A 6,358-nucleotide genomic window follows, 5' to 3' on the forward strand; every position below is an offset into this window, starting at 1 on the left:
TTCTTCACTAGCACACGACTTGAGGTTTATAACCTATCGTTTTGACATATTCTGTGCCCATTCCAGTTAAAGTTGGCTTTGCATAGGAGTTCTGAAAGTTCTCAATTGGTTGCATAACAACTTGGAAGCAATGGCAGGCCCTGTACTGCCATGTGGCAAGAAGTTAAGATTGCATAAGTTCAGTCCATATGAGTTTGGATTTGTCATTATCCTTGTCTTGTGACTATGGTTTTGACGATTCACACGGATAAGAACACATACACCATAAAATCTAAGGGTCATAAGGTTTCTCTCCGATTCATGAAAATGATGCTGAGGAAACACTTCCACCAAGTAGATTTGAAGCAGATGGCAAAAGGTCTAAACAATTGAGACTATGATTACGGCATCCCTTTTCATAGTTCTGAAATTGTTTAGACATACATGCATGCTATCTAAGGAAAGGTGTATGATTTTGATAAAGTTTTATCAAAGCATCTCGTATCAGAAATCTGAACTTTGATAAGAAAGTCAATAAAGTATTGATTTCTAGAAGTCCAGCTGATTTCTGAGTACATGTGAAAGCTAGTGGGAGCATAAGTGTTATGCTAATAATCATCATGTTTGTGGGAGCATGATAATTATTGTTAGTGTTGCAAGTTAGCAATGTTAATTATAGAAAACAAAAGTTTCAATTCGTGAGGCTGCAGGGATTGAAAAAGTTGTTTTGCTATACTTAAGGGAGAGGATATACTTCATTTCAGTTCTAAAGGCTTAGATTGAGACCTTAATCATCTTTAGTCAAGAATATATATATGAATTTCATGTTGGATTGGTTCAACTTAAGGAAATTCTATATATTGCTTTCTCAAAATTCGATTATGATTACGGCATCCCTCTTCATAGTCAAATTTTGAAAACATGGCAAATAAAAATATTGTAGCAAAAGACTGGTCTACAATCATGTCTTTATGACTAAAATAATTAAGCAAATTGTCGAGAACAATCTGAGGTTTACCAAAGATTGGTTGCTCAGGGACAGTTGGAAGTATAGTGCTAATTTTGGAAGGACCATATTGACATATTCTGAAAAGAGGCATCTCTTATTCAGAAGTGATAGTCAAAATGAGAATATGGAGTTGTCTCCGTAGGTGGAAGTTATCTGTGTAAGATTAGAAAACTTAATGCAAGAAGCATGTCCAAAGCAATGTACTTTGAATATGAGACTTAGTTTCCATGGAGTTGATCTCCATTGGAATACCTTATAATGACTGTTGACAAGTCTTTGTGACTTTGTACATATTCATTACAGGAGGGTCAGTGCATATAAGTTTAAAATCTAAACAGATTTCGATAAATGATAGGAATTTGAAATTCTCACATTTTTCGATAAGGATTTGGGAGTGTGAAATTAGAATCATTGAAATTATGTTCAATTGGTTTATTTCACAAAATAAGGATAATAGACAAACATAGAGTGCATACTTGGTGTATGGCAAAGCTATTGTTTAAGAAAAACATAGTGTACATGCTTGGAGCATGGGACAACTAGTGTTTTTAATTCAAGTATAAAGTTGATAAAACCGAAACAATGAATAATGAGTAATCAGTATGGTGATAAATAAAAGTGTTTATTTATATTCATAGGGTTTGATACCATATTTGATTCATTTATTCTTGTGTTTCACTTTGCATGTTTTGACTTCCAGAATAACTAAGTCGCTCTTCTTGAATGATTAAGTTATTCAAATCATCCACAGTCGGTCATATGTTGGAAGTAGATATGAATCAAGACTGTCATGGGTTGGTTTGTAGAGGTCCAAGTTGGTGGACAAAGTGGTGCTACAACACTCATGAGTGCTCATAAGTTCTGAGTATTGGATTCAACCCGCGCTCATTTGAATCACTTCATGGATTTTATCACGAGTGATCATGAGACGATAATATCTTATATTCTTCAAACCTAGAGATATGAGTTGTTACTATGAGTTAGTTATACATTGATTGCACGAAAACGCATTTGGTAACTCGATGTTATAAAACGTGCCTTTGTGTATGATTCAACAAGTAGTAGAACAAGCCATATGAGTCGAAGTTTATCCATTCCTTTTACCTTCGGGATAAAAGCGATATATGTGGGCCCCTCGATGATTTAGCGATGACACATGTGAGTGCTTGGCCAAGCCAGGACTGATTTGATTTGTTCAATCAGTCAGTCATCATAAATCGAAAATCGGGAAACAATAAATGGACAGAGAGAATGATTATAATCCATGTCTCAGTCCATATGATATCTAGAATGGAGGAATATATGATCCCTTATCTAATGGACAAGTCATTGACAAGGTCAGAGTTCGACGGCGGCTTTAAGAGCTATGATTGCCAGTTAGGTTTTGAAGTCATACTCAATAATAGTTTTAGACTTATCCGAGTGGGAGACTGTTGGATTAATGTCTAAGTCCATAACTATATTTGGTATGTATTTGACCCGACCCGGCATGGTCCATTTGGGTTGCACTTCACCGGCACAATTTGTATGGATAGTTTTTTGAGAATAGTATATTTATGATTTATATTAATATATTATAAGTTCTAATATATTAATATGGAATCATATTATTTAATTAGTATTGATCAAGAATTAATTTAGAATTAATTAAGTGATCAAAAAGAACTAATTAAATATGGACTCTTATATATATGGAATGGGCCAAGTTCATTTAGGTTGGGCTAAGCTGTCATGGATGGTCCATGGAGCTTTTAACCCATGGATCCTATGTAAATGAAAGTTCATGGGTATTAGGGTTTACATGGATGTAACCCTAATCCTCCATAATATATAAAGGGGTCCTTGGCTCACAAAATAGCACAAGTATGTGAAAAAAGGTGTGGGCCGATTTTAGTGAGCATACATATTCTCTCAAGTTCTTCCAAGGTGTTTTGGTGATTTGTGATTCCACTTGAGGCTTCCACACTATTGGGGCTAAGCTCTTAAAGTTCAAGACTTCAAGCAACATCAAAGGTATGTCATCTAACTAGAACTTTGTAGTGTAGTTGCTTCATAATATGCTAGTTAGGATGAAACCTTGGAATATTGATTATTTGCATGTATAATAGAGAAAAAATAGATCCAAGGTTTATAGGGTTGCATGTACACCATAGGAGTGTTAGAATGCTCAAAACCCAACAAGTTTACCAAAACATTTCCCATGCCATGTCATTTGTAAAATGAAACTTAACAATGTGTCTGAAAATCATATCGTCAAAAGTAAAATAAATCAGAGTACATTCCCAGAAAACTCCATGCGGAAACCATGTGTGTGTGTGATGCGTTGCTACACCGTCGGCTCCTTCCCCTTGGACGAAGAGGTACCTGAAACCAAAACTAAAACTGTAAGCACAAATCTTAGTGAGTTCCCCCATCATACCACATACCATACAATCACATAGCATACATACTGTCGGACAATTCTGGGGCGCCCGTCCTACCCATGTCAAGCCATTCTGGGGTGCTGACCTACCCATGTCAAGCCATTCTGGGGTGCTGACCTACCCATGTCGAGCCATTCTGGGGTGCTGACCTACCCATGTCAGGCTATTCTGGGGTGCCGACCTACCCTCCGGTCTTTCAACCGAACACAGGGACTATTTCACCCCCTACTGCTAACATATAATATCATATCTCAATCATGCTATCAAACATATCTGGGGTGTCCGACCTACCCGTTGGTCCTAACGACCGATTCGGGGACTAGTCCCCTCCTACTGATACTATCTCACATAACATAGCAAACTAGCTTAGTCACATATCAAGCAAACTAGCATACTCGCATATCAAGCAATATCAGACCAGACAATTATCACAAAGACAATCATCTCAGCTAAACAACTACTAGTGGGCCGGCCTTGGTGCCTTAGACCCACTTCTATTGGAAGGTAACTCACCTTGATGTCGTGTAGTGTCTGAACTGTCCTCTGCATGAAGGTCGGCTCTCCTCGACTCCTCAATCCCTACACGACAACCTTCAAGTCATCAAACCGAACATACAACCCTAACCAGGGTCAATACCAAAACCAGGAAAAGTCAACATTGGTCAAAGTCAACACCCAGTTGACCTGACTCGCCGAGTTGGTCTACCAACTCGTCGAGTCCATACTCAACTAACCCGATCCAACCCCGACTCCACTCGTCGAGTCTAGCAAGAACTCGATGGGTTCTCCTTCATTTAAACCATCGGGACCATCTTCATCCGACTCGCCGAGTTCTTCCTTGAACTCGGCGAGTTCATCTCCCTCATAAGAATGTGTCCGAACTACGGCTCGCCGAGTTTTATGACCAACTCGTCGAGTCCATCTTCAAAGATTGGGAGATTGCCTTGGACTCGCCGAGTCTGCTCATACACTCGTCGAGTCCCATGATTCTCAGGTCCCTTTTCGTGTCTAAACATCCACGGGACTTCCACCCTAACAACTGGTCCATCCACAGAAAGGATTTAGTGGTCAATACACCTCGACTCGCCGAGACCCAAGAACAACTCGTCGAGTCCATCCTTGACCAACACTATACAGTTGATTTAAATGGGTCTTAACACACCAAAACCATAGATCTGGCCTCCTAATGTCCATTTTACACGTAAAGTTCCAAACTTGGTACACATGCAAGGGGTCTTTGGTCGAAAAAGCCATAAAAGATGGCCTCCAAAGTGCATGGGGTGTTCATGGCAAAAAAAAATGGGCACCTTTGTGCCATAAAACCCTCCAATAGACCTGGATCTAAAGCATGCACTGACTTCCAACACTAAATCCCGAATACAACCTCTCTAGGGCTTAGAAAGATGAAGAAAAAGGCCCAAAAATCAATATCTATATACAAAGGTTCAACTTCATACCTCCAATAAGCTGAAAATGAGCTTCAAACTCTGGATCTTCTTGTTTCCCCTTGGTCTCACAAGTTCCTTCCCTCTTCTCAAGCTTCACAACCCACCAAAAAGCACCAAAATGGCCTTAGAACACACAAAAATGGCTAGGGTTTCGATATGATGTCCTCTGGGAGTATAAGAGACGATGGAGGCTGAGATAAGGTGTTTAAATAGGGTGCAAACCCTAAATTTAGGGTTTTACCCAAGCAGCACCTACTCGCCGAGTCAGTCTTCCGACTCGTCGAGTAGGTCACTTAAACTATCTGCGGATCTCGACTCTACTCGACGAGTTGGGCCTCCAACTCGTCGAGTCCCAGAGAAAAACACAAGAAATACTTGAATTAACTGCGTACCAGGAATCAGGTGTTACAACTTGTAAAATCAGATAAAAACCACTTAAACCTTTTCTTAGATTTTTAGGTTAATTTAATAGCAATTTGATTAATAAATTAAAATTGTTCCCTGTGATCGATACCCGACTGTTTGTGCTATACTATTTGCGAAAAGGTACACTGCCTTTGGTCGAATAGCTAGTTAGATAGTAGGTAACATTAAGTGTAGCTATTAGGACACATCAAGCATGCTGTTCGAACATATCACAATATCAAAGAACATTGTGGCAATTTGGGGTCAACTTATTGGCTCTGGTTGATCGTACACATCGCATCCTCCTTTGGTAATTTATAAAGCAACTTTGAAAGTTATTTTTAAAACCTTTACTTTGAAAACCATTTTTAAAACCCTTTCTCCTTAGTTTGAGACTGGATTCACACGAGTGTTTCTCCAATTCACTCAAATCAAGGCTCTGATGCCAACTTGTAACATCCCAAAAATTTCAACAATTTTAACTTTTCAAAACAACCCATTTATTAACAAATGTGTTTACAAAACATTGTCTCCAAAACATGATTTAAAATTTAGAGTCTCCCAAGATCCAATCCATTGTAAAACCGAGTATGTGTACGGTCACGCCTTCGCCTTGCCACAAATCATCTGAAGAACCTGAAACCATAAACAAAATTGTAAGCACGAAGCTTAGTGATTTCCCCCACAGTACCAACACATAAACAAATAGCACACACACACACACACACACACATATATATATATATATATATATATATATATATATATATATATATATATATATATATATATAACTACAGCATATACTGGGTCCACAGCTAATAGACTGGATTGCCCCTGAGCCCACAGTATGAGTATGGCATACCTATCGGGCCCTCAGCTCATATGTGGATTGCTCCATGGTTTGTTGGCTACAGCACGAAGCAGTACAACCTCAACCCAACACAATACACCGACAAATAACAAACTTATATAGTTAATCAGGAAGACAGAATCACAGGTAGTCCTACAGATCTACCAAACTAGCATATCAAAACTAGCATGCATATCTATTCCACACTCTGCATATCAACAATATTAGTTTATCAAACCAA

The sequence above is a fragment of the Lactuca virosa genome, chromosome 7 (assembly GCF_052849685.1).
Source record: "Lactuca virosa cultivar CGN04683 chromosome 7, Lactuca_virosa_CGN04683_v6, whole genome shotgun sequence".
NCBI classification, from domain to species: domain Eukaryota; kingdom Viridiplantae; phylum Streptophyta; class Magnoliopsida; order Asterales; family Asteraceae; genus Lactuca; species Lactuca virosa.